Source organism: Tachyglossus aculeatus, chromosome 4, assembly GCF_015852505.1.
Source record: "Tachyglossus aculeatus isolate mTacAcu1 chromosome 4, mTacAcu1.pri, whole genome shotgun sequence".
Lineage (NCBI taxonomy): Eukaryota > Metazoa > Chordata > Mammalia > Monotremata > Tachyglossidae > Tachyglossus > Tachyglossus aculeatus.
This window is the reverse complement of record NC_052069.1, coordinates 71,684,259-71,701,083: the sequence shown is the minus strand read 5'-3', so window position 1 is coordinate 71,701,083 and position 16,825 is coordinate 71,684,259.

Below are 16,825 nucleotides of genomic sequence, written 5' to 3'. Positions count from 1 at the left end.
GACGTTGACACCAATGTGGAGAAGTTGTAACAAGGCATTAATTTTAAGGGGTGTTGTAGTTGAAGCCTACCTATTTGACTTTCAGGTCATTTCCACATAACCTGACACATGGCACAAATGCCCTCTTCCTCCACAACTGTTCTTCCCCACCCTATTGAGATATCTGGTCCCTGGATCTTCTCCACCTGTGCCTTTGCTAGGTTTTCCCTGCAGCCAAGATGGCCCTCTCCAGCAAACCCAACTGCCATGCAGCATGGTATTTTTGCCACTATCACCATGCCAACCTCCTTAGACATCTCAGAAGTCTATTTTCTCCACTCTTGAAACTGCCCAGATGAATTATTTTGGAGCAATGCCCAGATGAATTATTTTGGAGCTTTGCCAAAACTAATTTATCCTTTGCTGCAGACTCCATCATTATAGCCTACGATTCTATCATTCTTCTTTAATGCAAAGCATCATTATTGTTTGTCTCCTATTCACCTCCTCACCTAGAGCCTTCACCATTTTTTCCAGATAGTTTAACTCTTTCCCTAAGCAACTAGTACTCCCATCTACTCCCCCTCTGATCTCTAATGGCTTGACTCCCTGTTTTGTCAATAAGAAACAGTTTCTAAGGGTCACCTTTACCTCAGGGTTCTTCTACCCAATTATCCAAATTTTCCTCCTTCCCGATTTTATCTCAAGAGGAAATTTCCCATCTATTCTTAGAATTAAGTTTTCCTATTATGTTTTGACCCTGTTCAGTCTCACCTTTAAAAGACTGCCTCTCATATTCCTCCTGTTTGTCTTCCTCCAGCATGTACTGTCTCTGATACCATCACCATCAAATAAACCCAAGTCTCCCTATACTGAAAATGTTTTCCATTAACTCCACTATACTCTCCAACTATTACTGCATTTCTTTCCTCTACTTTTCCTTCTAATTTTTTAGCTCGCTGTGTGCCTGTTCTGTTTGCTCTCTACCAATATTCTTTTCAATTCCCTGAAATTGGTATTTCACTCTACCCTCTCTTGAGACAGCACTTGTCCAGGTGCTCTCATTCATGCTATACACAATAAACTCCACTTTTGTTCTATTTTTTCTTGAGCTCTTATCTACCTTTGCCACTTATGACCAATCCCTACTCTTAGACACTGTCTCATGCCTTGGTTTTATTAACTGGCCTACTTATCTGGTCCCTTTGAGTTTTCTTTGCTGGCTTTTCTTCTTCCATTTACCCTTTAACTGTGGGTATCTTCAAGCCTCAGTATCCTACTAAGCTCATTTCTGTCTCCGTTACTATTCTCATTCTGCATCCATTCTCTCAGGTAGCATATATGCTCACACGGTTTATCTCCCCTATGTAGAGCACTGAAAAATTCTGTCATCACCTGCTTTACAATCTTGCCTTTATTCCTGCCTCCAGGACAGCATCTGGATGTTCACCAGAACTTTAAACTCACTGTGTCAAAACTGAACAGCTCATCTTCTCTTCTTAAACCTCATCTCTCTTCCTACCTTTCCCATTACTTTTGACAATACCCCCAGACTCTCTGTCCCAGAAGCTGGTCACCATGGTGTTAACTTGGACTCTTTTTTTCTTACAATTGTATTTGATTTCTAAATCTTGCCTGCTTTACCTCTAATATTTCACCTACTTACTTTTTCCTTTCTATCTTTTTCATTATCTCTCCTGCATATAAGTTTACTCTGTCAGCCTCTTTATTGGTATCCTACCTTGTCTGTCTTCTCTTGAGTATAGCTTACAACATGTATTATCTTTATACAGTATTTTGAATGAGTCAACTCCTAAATCAAAAAAACCCAATGCTTACCCACTTAATCCCCACTGGTTGGAAAATGTTTTCATCACTAGTTCAGGGCTATCCACCAGCATGTTCCTTCTTACCTATCCACAATGCTTTGTACAGGCTCAGTTTGCATTCAGCTTTCCTCCCAAGCTAATTGTAATAGCTGTTCATTTGTGACTCTCCATTCTTACTTGCCCTTTTCCCTTTATAGAAGTTCTTTTGACCTCATCTCAGTCAAAATTAAGCTATCCATTCAAAGCCCTCACAAAAATGTATTTCCTTTCTCCCTGATTAGTTTGACCTTCATGGACATGCCACCCTATTGGCTCTCTTGCAGATATGTCTATTTGTTATCTGTATACTTTTCTACTTATTTTTTTCTCATTTGTGTGTATGCTCTTATTTCTTTCCCTATTATGAATTTGGCATTTGATATCTTTTTTCCCCATTTGCCTGTAAACTCCCTGAAGGCAGAAAGCAAGTCTTTCATTTGTGCTGTGTTTATGATATTTGTTAAGGGCTTACTGTGTTTCAAACACTGTTCTAAATGCTGGGGTATGTACAAATTGATTAGGTAGGACACAGTCTCTGTCCCACGTGAGACTCGGAATATAAGTAGGAGGGAGAACAGGTATCCAGTTGAGGAAACTGAAGTATGGAGAGGTGAAGTGACTTGTCCAAAGTCATTCAGCAAGCAATTGGCAGAGCTGGGATTAGAATCCAGTTCCTTCCTCCCCCAGGTCCATGTTCTCTCCACTAGGCCATACTGTTTCTCCAGCATTTTCCCAAGAATCTAGTACAATGCTCTGCACACTGTAGTCACTCAATAAATACCATTGTTAATGATGGTTATGACAATGATGATAGATGACAAGTGAGTGAGAGTCAATTGTTTGGAGAGAAAGAAAGTTCATTTTATCTATCATTCTCTTTTATTCCATGTAAGCAAGAAGAAAAAAAATGAAAGGAAAATACAATACTCTTGAGCTAGATTAACCCAACATGATATAAACATTTGTTTTATACAGATATGGCCTGACTTTATAGGGCTTAACTTTTTTCGTCTCATGTACCAAATAATTTCTTAGATAAGGTTGTTTACATGTCTTTATCATTCAAATCTGAGGGCAACTGAGTGGATTCTGAATTTTTCAAAGACAGTTGATGAGCTTGATCCTTATTAATGGGAGAACACATATGTCACCCTCCCCACTGGATCATCACAGTATCACATCAGTTACTGAGGCATAAAATACACTGTCTTAGAACACATCTTTTGTGCTCAAGTTCAAAGGGCTGCTGACAGGGTAGTGGGACACAGTATTCATTATTTAATGCTTTTGTTACTGGAATCTTCTTTCCTAACTCAAGATAATGAATATAATTATAAAGAAAAGCATAGTAGCAGTCAGAGATATTTGGGCCATGGAGAGAAACCAGGGCCACTTGAAGGATGGAGAGGATGGTGGACCCACTGGCCTGGCTCTTTAGGGTTCCTGTGGTGGTGAAAGAGGGGAAAGTCAGCAATTCCAGACCCAAACCCCGGTAGCCAAAATCAGGGTCTGCTGGCCATATTCGTGGAATATGTGCTCTGCACATAGTAAGCGCTCAATAAATACGATTGATGATGATGATGATGATGATATTCGTGGAACTCCTTTGGACCTTGGGCAGAGAGTATGGGAAGAGAAGGATGGCCAGGGGCCAGAGGAAGAAACTCACAAAAGAGCAGGATGAAGTGAGGTGTTTGACTTCAAGCAGAGGAGAGGGGAGTAGAGGAAAAGACACACCAAGAGTGATAGGGTCAGAGGCCCCATTTTGTTCCCTGTTCCCCAAGCTGGGGTTTACTGGGAATCCCACCCAGAGGGGAGGGAAACTATCCCTTTCTCCCTCTGCCCTGGTGGATATTGGAATCAGCCCCATCCTAGGAAGATGCAGCACTAGTCTGGATGCCCCACAGCCTGGGAGCAAGATGGTCATGGGTTCTAATACTGACTATGCCACTTGTCTGCTGTGTGGCCTTGGGTAAGTCACTTCACTTCTCTGGGCCTCAGTTATCCCATCTGTAAAATGAGGAATAAAGTGAGCCCCATGAGGGACATGGACTCTGTCCAACTTAATCCCCATTTTACAGATAAGGTAACTGAGGCACAGAGAAGTTAAATGACTTTTTCAAGGCCGCACAGCAGAAAAGTTGCAAAGCCGGGATTAGAACACATGACCACCTGACTCTTAGGGGCCAGGCTCCCTCCACAACACCATGTTTTAGCTGTTATCATTTCTTTGGTGATTATTCCTCCCTGTTGTCTATTTCAAAGATCTGGAAATAAAGTATTTGATATTTCCTTTTTATTATGGTATTTGTTAAATGCTTACTATGTACCGGGCACTGTGCTAATCACTGGGGTAGATACAAGCTAATCAAGTTGGACAGTGTCATTTAACTTCTCTGTGCCTCAGTTACCTCATCTGTAAAATGGAGATTGAGACTGAGCCCTCTGTGGGACAGGGACTGTGTCCAACCTGATTTGCTTGTATCCACCCCAGTATTTAATACATTGTCTGACACATAGTAAGTGCTTAACAAATACCACAATTATTCTTTTTCTTCTTATAAATCAGTTGCTGATAGGAATGATAAGGTTTAATTGGTAGTTGGAAATGGAAGGCAGCATGGTAAATTTAGAGACAAAATAGTAAGCAGTAGACATCTTGGAAAGAATTATTGGAAGCCTAAACTGAATAAATTGGTAGAATTCATTCATTCAGTCATATTTATTGAGCGCTTACTGTGTGCAGAGCACTGTACTGACTGCTTATAGAATGGCGATAAACGTCATAGAGAAGAAGTAGCCTACAGCTAATCTAGGATTGGGAAGCTCAGTTATCTGCTCCTCACTGACTTCCATTGAGCAGGCTTGGAGGCTGTGTCTTTGGAGGCAGAGAAAGTGTTAAGAGATTAAATGGAAGAGTTATCCCTCCTCCCTACCAGATCTCTATCTATTGAAGAAAGCATGTTGGTAAGTCAGTGGAAAGTAATTTATGGCACCTGATTCAAGCGGCCCAACTCCTGGGACATTTAGGAGTCTGCGATAAAACTAGAAACGTATACATTTGGGACAACAGCACAGGGTTTGCTTCACTTTTCACTGATCTACTGGTCAAATCTTCTTTGAGGATGGCTGGATTGGGCCTGAGCATAATGCTCATATAATTCAATCAATGCATTTCATTTACTGAGTACTTACTGTGTGTAGTGCACTATACAAAGCACTTGGGAAAGAAAGAATACAATAAAGTTGGTGGATCTCATCCTTATCCACAAAGAGCTTACAGTCCAGACTGAGGTGCACACATTAAAATTAATTACAGGTTGTAATAATAATAGTATTTGTAGAGTGCTTACTCTGTGACAAGCACTGTTCTAAAACCTGGGGTAGATACAAACTAATCAGGTTGGACAAAGTCCATGTTCCAGATGGGGCTCATAGTTTTAATCCCTGTTTTCAGATGAGGTAACTGAGGTTTAGAGATGCAAGTGACTTACCCAAGGTCACACAGCAGACAAGTGGTAGAGTCAGGATTAGAACTCAGATCTATCTGACTCCAAGGCCCATGGTCTATCCACTAAGTTGTGCTGCTGGGGGAGTAAAAGAGTATGCGTTTAAAGTGCTGCGGGGCTTGGGGTGGATGAAGTTCATAGGTGAAACAGAATGGAGGACCATTAGGGAAAATGAGAGCTTATTTAGAGATGGTCCCTTAGAGGAAATGTGATTTTTCAGATGGTTTTGAAGCTGGGAAGAGACAGGGTCAAAAGATAAAATGGTAGCATTCTTCAAATGGGGCTTTGGAGATCCACTGGAAGACCAAACGTTTGGAGGAAGGATGGAGGCAGGGAAGAGCTAATTTCCCATTCACAAACTCAGGTCTCTTTGCTGCAAAGGTCCAAAAGTCTGCCACTTGTTGTCTCTTTGTTTCTATATCTCTTCATTTCATTTGATTATCAACATGAAAGCCATAAAGGGAGAAATTCAAGAGAGAAATGATTTTCATTCTTTTCATCCCTTTGAAGTCATTAAATTGAAACAAGTCAAATAATAGGAGATTTAAAGGGAATATTTTTGTAATCCCAATTAAGAACTGTCACAAAGAAAAAAATTGATTTTTAAATGAGATTTAAAATGAATGAAAGAATCAATAATAATAATAATAATGGCATTTGTTAAGCGCTTACTATGTGCAAAGCACTGTTCTAAGCGCTGGGGAGGTAACAAGGTGATCAGGTTGTCCCACAGGGGGCTCACAGTCTCAATTCCCATTTTACGGATGAGGTAACTGAGGCACAGAGAAGTTAAGTGACTTGCCCAAAGTCACACAGCTGACAACTGGTGGAGCCAGGAAGACATAGAACAGTGGGAAGACTAGTTTGGAGAATAGATAGAAAGATCTACTGTCTACAGTAATTATGCTAACTTCAGAGTCTGCAAGGAGTCCTAAAATGCAGGAAACGGAATTCAAATCAGCACAATACTATAAACTTACTCTGATGCTTATCCATGCATTATATCCATGGATAATTCTGAAAACAAGAAAGCATTTGCTTCTAAAGTGGATTAGACACAGATGAAGATCTCACAGTACAGCAATAATTTGATCACGCTTTAAGTTCAGGGAAGGCGATCCAAAGAAGAATTGTAAGGATCAAAAAGTTTAAAGAATGGAACACTTATAAAGCACTTAGAGAAGAAAACACAATAATCAAAAAGGAGAAAACAAAACCATGAATTTAATTTTCAGCAGAATTACAGTAAGGGCCAAATTGTACTGCCTAGGAATCCTGACATCTGAAAACATGTACATTCCCATAAAATAAAGGCAGAAGTGGTAAAAAGAAGATGCTAGTGTTTGTGGAATTGTTCCATTAGTTTTTCATTGTTATCCAAGTGGATTAGAGACCTAAAAAGGGGACAGAAAACATTCCTATGATGCAGTAACACAGAGCCCCGAGCTTTGACAACTGAAATAGGTGTAACAGCTGCCTTTGGCTAGACCATGGTATTCATCATAAACACTACAATATATTGTGCTGTACTTTTGCCCATTTACTAGGCTTATTCTATCCCACTCAGGCAGTGGAACACCCTAGCAGGGATGAGATAAATCCCACGAGGAAGCAGCATGGCCTAGTGCATACAGCATAAGTCTGGGAGTCAGAAGGACCTGGGTTCTAATTCCGGCTCTGCCACTTATCTATTGTATAACCTTGGGCAAGTCACTTCACTTCTCTGTGTCTCAGTTACCTCATCTGTAAAATGGGGATTTAGAACGTGCACCCCATCTGGGACATGGACTGTGTCCAACCTTGTATTTATCTTGTATCTCTCTACCCCAGTGTTTAGTACAGTGTGTAGCACATAGTGCTTAACAAATATCATACAAAGTAGCATTTTTTGAGTGAGCATTTACTAAATGCAGAGCATTGTTCTAAGAGGAGAATCAACCCAAAGTATTAATTGAATGGTTACCATGTGCAGAGCCCTGTTCTAATCATTGAGGCGAATATAATAGAGCATAAGTAGAAACAATCCCTGTCCACAACAGGCTCATAGGTAGTAGAGGATATCCCACCCTCAATGAGCCTTGAAGTAATAGATACGGCCTTGCCCTAGCTTAAAATTTATAAATAAATTATAAATATGTAGTAGTACAATGTAATGATAGCTACCTATAAGTCTTGGCGGGCTGTAAATCCCAAGTTCTTAGATGATGCAGAACAACCAGTGAAATTGCATTTGGGGGGGCTACATGGTGAGGAGGTGAGAGTTTAATTTGGAAAGGCCACTGGGAGGAGATGTGATTTCAGAAAGGCTTTGAAGATGGGGAGAATACTGTTCTGCCAAGTTACAAAAAGGGAAGAAGTTCCAGACAGAAGGGACATCACGAGCGAAAGCTTGGCAGTGGGAGAAATGAAAACAAGGCACAGTGCATATGTTGGCTTGACAGGAATGAACCGTGCAAGCTTGGGTGTTGTGAGAGAAGAGTAGGTAGAATAATCTAGAATAATCTTCTAGACTGTGAGCCCGCTGTTGGGTAGGGATCGTCTCTATATGTTGCCAACTTGTACTTCCCAAGTGCTTAGTACAGTGCTCTGCACAAAGTAAGTGCTCAATAAATACGATTGAATGAATGAATAAGTAGGGAAAGAGAGCCATAAAACCGATTTGGATGGCAGAGTGAAATATGGCCTGGAGAAGGGTGAGACTGGAGGCAGGGAAGTCAGCACAGATCCTGATGCAGTAGTTGATTTGTGATGTCACAAATGCCAGGACCAGCATAGTGGCCGTTAGAGAAGAATGGGGCAGATTCAGAAACGCTTTAGAGGTTGAAACAACAGAATTTGGTTACAGGCTGAATATGGGAGTTGGAAGATGAGTCATGGATAATATCAAGATCTGGGGCTTGAGAGACAGGGAGGATGGTACCATTGTTAACTCTAATGAGAAGATTAGTTGGAGGAAAGGATTTGTAGATATTGAGTTTGACTACTAGTGAGGCATCCATTTAATGATGACTTGGCATCATCAGAAGAAAATGCAAGATTGCAGAATTCCTCAAATTTCTCCCTAAAATCCTGTCCTTTCCCCTAATTTTCCTATCTCAGGCAACCCCACATTCCTCCCCTTCTTAGGAATCCACATCCTTGGTGTCATCTTTAGGTCTTTACTGTACGTCCATTCTCTCATTCAATCGACTGCTTGTTTTTCCTACAACATCGCCCAGGTCCACCCTTCTTCTCCATCCAAACTTTAACCATTCTTGTACACAGTCTGGTCTTGCCATGACTAGACTATTGCATTAGTCTCTGCTTTGGTCCCCAAGCTTCCACTCTCTCTCTAACCAATCTATATTACACCCATCTAAACAAATCATCTTTCTGAAGGAGGCCCTCTAGGCTGTATGTTCCTTATGAGCAGAAACCTTGTCTACTAACTTGCTGTATTGAACTCTTCCAAGTCCTTAGACAGTGCTCTGCACACAGTAAGCGCTCAATAAATAAGATTGATTGCTTAGCCCACATCTCTCTCAAAACTCTACTTGCTTCAAGGGATAACACTATCTGGCCCACCTTACTCATATTCTCTCTTCACTGGATATTCCCCAACCTGCTTTCTACATTCCTCCCATGCAAACCTTTTAGCTGTATCACACTCAACTCTTCTGGCTCATTTTTTTTTCCCAGCTTGGAACTCTCTAATTAATCAATGGTATTTATTGAGTGCTCACTATTGCAGAGTACTGTAAGTATTTCTTGCCCACATCAGACAGTCACTCAGATCAATAAATGCTACTTCTACAACTACTGCAGCTACATTTTTATGCAGAGCTTGGAGCTTGATTGTTGGAAGAATACTGTGAAATCCTGATGAACTATGTTCTAAGACCTCATTCACTGTGTGACCTTGGGCAAGTCACTTAACTTCACTGTGCCTCAGTTACTTCATCTGTAAAGTGGGGATTGAGACTGTGAGTCCCTCATGGGACAAGGGATTGTGTCCAACCCGATTTGCTTGTATCCCCTCCGGCACTTAATACAGTGCCTGGCACATAAGTGCTTAACAAATACCATAATAATTATTATATGTGAGCTTGTTGTAGCCAGGCAATGTGTCTATAACTCTGTTTATATTGTATTCTCTCCCAGGTACTTAGCAGAGTGGTCTGCATACAGCAAGAACTTAATAAATATGATGGACTGGTTTTATGATAATGTATAGCACACAAGAAACAGATAAAATGCTCAAGAAGCTGGAGATGATGTCACTGAATGATTCAGATAAAAAGATTGGAAATATGTAGAAAGATATACAAATTGGACAGGATCACTACTTTGGAAAGTTCATCCATGGCATTTTTCCAAGAAATATGGATGAAATTTTATGAAAATGAATTAAATGGTCCAATCAGTTGACTGTATCTTTCAAATTATTTGATTCTTCTACCATATTTTTATACTTTATAATGAAATGAATGGAAAAATTTCCTGCAAAAATCACCTCTTGAATCCTAACCTGTGAAGATCAGAGGCATCACACCATATCCCTGAGCATGAACAGACTCTGTTAACCTCTTGTTGCTTAGAAAGTTTTTCTTGAATTAAGATTTCAGTTAAATATGTACAGATAATGAATTTCCATTTTAAATGGTCTATTATTACTATACCTTTGGGTCTCTCAACTTCCCAAAGATTATTATGAACCTTAAATTTCTCATTTGAGTAAAATGCTACCCCTTTCTATTCAAGGGAAAAGGAAATTAACTCCTAATTGGGCTGTAAATTACTGTGAATATTTTCATTTTAAATCCTGAGTTTTATTGGTGAGTTTAATTACGTTAAAAAATGTGACACCTATAGTTAGTCAATCTAGAAAGAAATGACTACATTATAATGTTTAAACAAAAATTACTTTCTTATGCAGCAAAGCGTGGCTTAGTGGAAAGAGCATAGGCTTGGGAGTCAGAGGTCATGGGTTCTAATCCTGACTCAGCCGCTTGTCAGCTGTGACCCTGGGCAAGTCACTTAACTTCTTTGTGTCCGCATCTGTAAAATGGGGATGAAGACTGTGAGCTTTACATAGGACAACCTGATTACTTTGTATCTATCTCAGTGCTTGGCACATAGTAAGCACTTAACAAATGCCAACATTATTGTTATTATTATTATTATCAACAACACAGTCTTAAAGTGCCCTAGATGATTTTTTTTAAAAAATTACATGCATTTAGGAGTTCATGGGCTTCTCCTTAATATTGAATTATAATCTTTTAAGGAAAAACATACATTTAGCCAATTGTTACACATTATTTTTGTTATCCTAACCTATTTAAGGAAATTATTCAGAATAATTATTTTGTTAATGTCATTTCATTAAGAAAGTTCCTAACATAATTGCAAAAAAAAAAAAAAAAATACTTAGCCCTTTCCCAAAATCATGAGAATTTGGCCCCATTGTTACCATCTGGCTTTGAGTGCAGTGACCAACTGAATTTTAAAAAAATGACTTAATTTAGCAGGGAAGAGTCATAGTGAACAGAGAGCAGTCATCAAAAAAAGGATTTCTAACAGAAGATTGTGTTTACCACCCTGCTTTCAGCCTGAATAGTATGAAGCCCCCCTTCACTAACAGCCACCGCTCCTCCAACCAGCTCTTGGTTCTCACGTCCCAGGGGTTTATCAGCTGGAGCTAAAGTTAATATGAAAAATGAATCTTAAATAGATTGTACCTCATGGTTAGGATCTCCCCACAAATTATCTGATAAAATAGCTGATAATATAGTGATACTTTCTGCTTGAATATATCATTCAAATTTTAGGCAGATTATGGTCTTATTTTCCCTTGTTTAAAAAAATATTTGTGTTGTGTACTCTTCGTGTTCCAAATTGAGTTAAAGCTTGTCTAAACGCACCATCGGAAATATAAATTACACAGTTGCTGATGTGGATTTTTCTTTATTTTGAGCTTTCTGCTTTCTACCCCTGTTCCTTGAATCTTTACAGTTTTTATTTATCTTGGGAACATTACAATTGACTAGGGAGAAGGTATATTGCGAACAGTTCTGACATCTCAAGAGATAATTCTGCTATATTCGGTAATATCCATTAAATGGAATGCAATCCCACACTATTATCATATTATACTTCTTCCATTGGAATAATAATGATTTCTTAAATTTCTAGAAACATTTTATCGTCCAAGATTTCCCATCAGTTATATCATTTGTCCTCACAACATTCTTGTGTACTAAGGAGGGGGAGAGTGTGTTCCACATTTCGTATATGCAGAATTTGGAACTCAGACAGGTCAAGGGACATCCTTGAGGGCATGCAGGAGACCAGTGGGGTTAGGAACCAGGTTTCCTGGCTCCCAGCCCCATGTTCTTTACTATATTAGGTTACCAAAGTACCACAATAAAAGTCAACTTTGAGGAGGAAGATTTCATTTGTCGTGGCCCAATAGGTCAATGTAATCCCACTGCTTTTTGACTATGGGAAAAAAAGTTAAAAGATCCCGGAATTGTTGAAATTTTCATCTGAACCCGAGTTTTCAGAAGCAAACAATCAATAAGAAGTATTTATTGTGTTCTTACTGGGCATAGAGCATTGTAACTAAAATTTTGGGAGAGTACGGTACAATAGGGCTGATAGACATGATCCCTGCCCATAATGAGTTTACAGTCTAGAGGGGGAGACAACATTAAATTATAGAGAGGGGAAAAAGGCAGAGTATAAAAATATATACATAAGTACTAGGGATGGGGTGAGTGCCAGTGCTTAAGGGGCACTTCCTCAATAATATTTATTCTAGTGACTAAAGCTGAAGGTAAGGAGGGAGCTGAGAGACTACTTCATCATCAATCGTATTTATTGAGCGCTTACTATGTGCAGAGCACTGTACTTGTAGGTTGTAACCTTTTCACAACACCTCTTCTCAACTTACTTTATCTTAATTTTGGCATTAGCTGTCCTGTCATTAACACTTTAGGTAAACCTCATTATCAGGGCTATTCTTTGCTCCTCTTCTTTCCTGTTGACCTGCCACTGTATTCTTCATGTTGGGCTTTTTGATAGATACAGTCCCTGCCCTCAAAGAGTTTACAGTCTAGTTGGAGGGATAGAGGGATAGACTGTAGTAGAGATTATAATTTACTTGACTGTAGTCTAGAAATCTCTTCCCACAGCGTTGTAGTTGAATATCAGTTACCCCTCCTATATGTCTTGTAATTCATAAACTTGCTCGTTGTGGGCAGGGAATGTCTCTATTACCGTACTGTACTACCCCAAGCACTTAGTACAATGCTCTGCACACAGTAAGTGTTCAATAAATGATTGAATGAATGAATATGAGATTTACTGTTAGTTCAAGAGCTGTGTGACTTCGGCAATAGATTTTGCTTTATTGTCAGATTAACAACACAGGCTCTTTAAAACAATCAGTCTATCAGTGGTATTTATTGAGTGCTTACTGTGTGCCAAGCACTGTACTAGGCACTTGAGAGAGAACAATATAGTAGAGTAGCAGTGTGTCCTACTGGAAAGATCACAGGACATGAATTCAGGTGATGGGGTTCTAATTCTGGTTCCACCACTTACCTTATGCATGACTTTGGGCAAAGCATTAAACGTCTCTGAGCCTTAGCTTTCTCATCTGTAAAATGGGGATTAAATAACCGTTTTACCTTTCCCTTAGGCTGTGGACTCCATGTGGGGCAGAGACTGTGTCTGATCTGATTGTACGATCTGATTGTGCTGCACTTACCCAAGAGTCTATTGTAGTTCTCGGCACATAGTGAGCACTTAACAAATGCTACAATTATTATTAATTATTTTTAACTCCATCATGCAAATTTGAGTTTATCAAAATACAAATTCAGTAATACTGGATATATATGATTTTATCATATTTATTTTTTCACTGATAGAGGAATAGTAGGTTGTCATACAGCTACAAAACCTAACAGGAAGGTTAGGTTTCTAATTGTATCACCAACATTCTCTCTCTCAAATGTTTTCCCAGACTCATCTTTCTCTTTTATCCTTAACATTCAGTTAGTGACTAAATTCTGTCAGTTTTATTTTCAAAGTATCTCCAAAAATCTTCTTTTTCTCCTCCATCCAAACTGCCACTACACTGATCCAACTGCATGCCATATTCTGCCTCTACTACTGCATCAGCCTCTGCACTGATATCCCTGCCTCTAGTCAATATTTTGCAATGCTTTGCTTCCCAGATCATTTTTCTAAAACGTCCCTTTGTGCATGGCTCTTTACTCCTCAAATAATTCCTCACCCATTTCTGCATCAAGTAGAAAGTCCTCACCATTGTCATTAAGATCACCATTCAGCTCTCTTTCCCCTTAATCATAATAATAATAATTATGGTATTTATTAAGCACTTACTGTGTGCCAAGCCCTGTTCTAAGCTCTGGGGTAGATACAGGTAATCAGGTTGTCCCATGCGGCACTCACAGTCTTAATTCCCATTTTACAGACGAGGGAACAGAGGCACAGAGGAGTTAGTGGCTTGCCCAAGTTCACAGCAGACAAGTGGTGAAGCCAGAATTAGAAACCACATCCTCTGACTCCTAAACCTGTGCTCTTTCCACTAAGCCATGCTGTTTCACTCCTTTTACACTACAGAGTAGCCCAACAACTTCACTCTTCTGATGCCAACCTCCTCACTGTGCTTTGTTCTCATCTTCCTTGCTGCCAATGCCTTGTTCACACCCTCCTTCCTACATGGAACTTCCTCTCATTCATATCCAACGCACAACTAGTCTCTCCATCTTCAAATTCCTCCTAAAATCACATCTCCTCACTGAATCCTTCCCAGACTAATCTCTTAACTCACCACCTTATTTCCTCAATACTAATAATGATAACAATAATAATATTGATAGTATTTGAGCACTTACGATGAGCCAGGACTGTACTATATACTGGGGTAGATACAAGGTAATCAGGTTGGACACAATCCTAGTTTGACATGGAGCTCTTCTGCATTACCAGTTTACTTGAACTCTTGCCTGCTAAATGAATAGATACTCCCATCCTACCCACCCTCTCTTTTTCTGCTGTGTGACATTAGGCAAGTCACTTAATTTCTCTGTGCTTCAGTTTCCTCATTTGTAAAATTGGGATTAAGACTATGAGTCCTGTTAGGGACAGGGATTGTGTCCAATCTGATTACCTTGTACCTACCCCAGAGTTTAGAACAGTGCCTGGCATATACTGGACACTAGACAATAGAGAAGCTCAGTGGAAAGAGCCTGGGCTTGGGAGTCAGAGGTCATGATTTCTAATCCCGGCTCTGCCACATGTCTGCTGTGTGACCTTGGGCAAGTCACTTAACTTCTCTGAGCCTCAGTTCCCTCATCTGTAAAATGGGGATTAAGACTGTGAGCCCCATGTGGGACAACCTGATTACCTTGTATCCCCCCCCAGGGCTTAGAACAGTGCTTTGCACATAGTAAGCACTTAATAAATGCCATCATTATTATTATTATAATATACTGAGTGCTTAACAAATACCATAATTTTCCCTCTAGACTGAAAGCTTACGATGGGCAGGGAATGTCACAGTTTATTGTTGTGTTGTACTTTACCAAGCACTTAGTGCAGTGCACACAATAAGCACTCAACAAATATTAGTGAATGAATGAATATAATAATAATCATAATGGTATTAAGCGCTTATTATGTGCCAAGCACGGTTCTAAGTACTGGGAGGAGATTCAAGGTAATCAGGTTGTCCCACGTGGGGCTTACAGACTTAATCCCCATTTTACAGCTGAGATAACAGGCACAGAAAAGTTAAGTGACTTGCCCAAAGTCACGAAGCTGACAAGTGACGGAGCCGGGATTACAGAAGCAGTGTGGCTCAGTGGAAAGAGCATGGGCTTTGGAGTCAAAGGTCGTGGGTTCAAATCCCAGCTCTGCCAATTGTCAGCTATGTGACTTTGGGCAAGTCACTTAACTTCTCTGGGCCTCAGTTCCCTCATTTGTAAAATGGGGATTAAGAATGTGAGCCCCCCTTGGGACAACCTGATCACCTTGTTACCTCCCCAGCACTTAGAACAGTGCTTTGCACATAGTAAGTGCTTAATAAATGCCATCATTATTATTATTATTACCTCTGACTCTCAAGCCCTTTGCTCTTTGCACTGAGCCACGCTGCATATGTATGTATCAATAAACTCTGCTTCCCCCAACCTGTAGTTTGTTTTAACATCTGTCTTCCCCACTACTCTGTAAGCTTCTTGAGGCCAGAGGACCAATCTACCAATTCTATTGTACTCTTCCAAGTACTTAATACAATGCTTAGCACGAAATAAGCAGCCACCCAATAAATACCATTTATTGAGAGGATGGGGAAAGTAGGCAGCAACATTACAAGACCCAAGCCAACAACTCTCTGTGTCAGAGCAGCAGGATCTCCCCTGGCCACAGAGCAATGTTGTTTACAACGCCTCTCTTCACGGAAAGACCCCTGGGAACTGATGTTCAAGTGCTTAGTACAGTGCTCTGCTCACAGTAAGCGCTCAAAAAATACGATTGAATGAATGAATGAAGCCAGCAATGGAGAACAGTCAATCGACAAAGGACAAGAATATGAGATAAAATCTTTCCCTTTATTTCCTCTTCTGCCATCCTCCTCCATTCATTCATTCATTCAATCATATTTATTGAGCGCTTACTGTGTGCAGAGCCCTCTCTTCCTCCCAAATAAAGGAGTGGATATAGTAAAGAATGAGTTGATGGACTGGCAGAAAAAAAGCAAGGAATGTCACACATGTTTTGTGACCAGGAAAGTAAATGACAAACTATCAAACTTTTCTGTGAACATTAGCTTATACATATACTTATCCTACATATTGGAATCCATCAATCAATGGTGTTTATTGATTCTTTACTCTGCGCAGAGCACTGCACTAAGGGCTTGGGAAAATTCAATGCATTAGACTTGGTACATGCCATCCCTGCTCACATGACACTTACAGTCTACTGGAGAAGCTAATAGTCAACAGGAAGAAGACACCCCTGATTGTGAAATTCGTGAGTCCGTTTGTGGCTGAAAAGACCAGTGCAGAATCCACAGTCCCAAACACTCTGGGGACACAAAATGATTGTCCCTTGTTATGTTTCCATATTCAATGTTTGTACCATCTGTTTGTTTCATCTTTTGTCTCGTCTCTCCATGGGAAGTTTCTGCTCTGAGACACTCCCTTTTTGAGGGCAGTGTGTTCTATAGGTCTATTGTCAGCAATTGACTCTGTTTTCAGCTGGCATACAGCATTGTTTGGTCTTTTATTGTGTTCTTAGCATCTAGTCCCACAATGGTGCAGCTACTGACTAAAGAGCTTGTATTTTAAGGTGATTCTCCTTAGGAACAGGAGAAGAAAGAAACTGAGAAGTACTGTGGACCTTGAAATAACTTCTCAATAATGCTTCTTCATTGATTTTCATACATTCTAT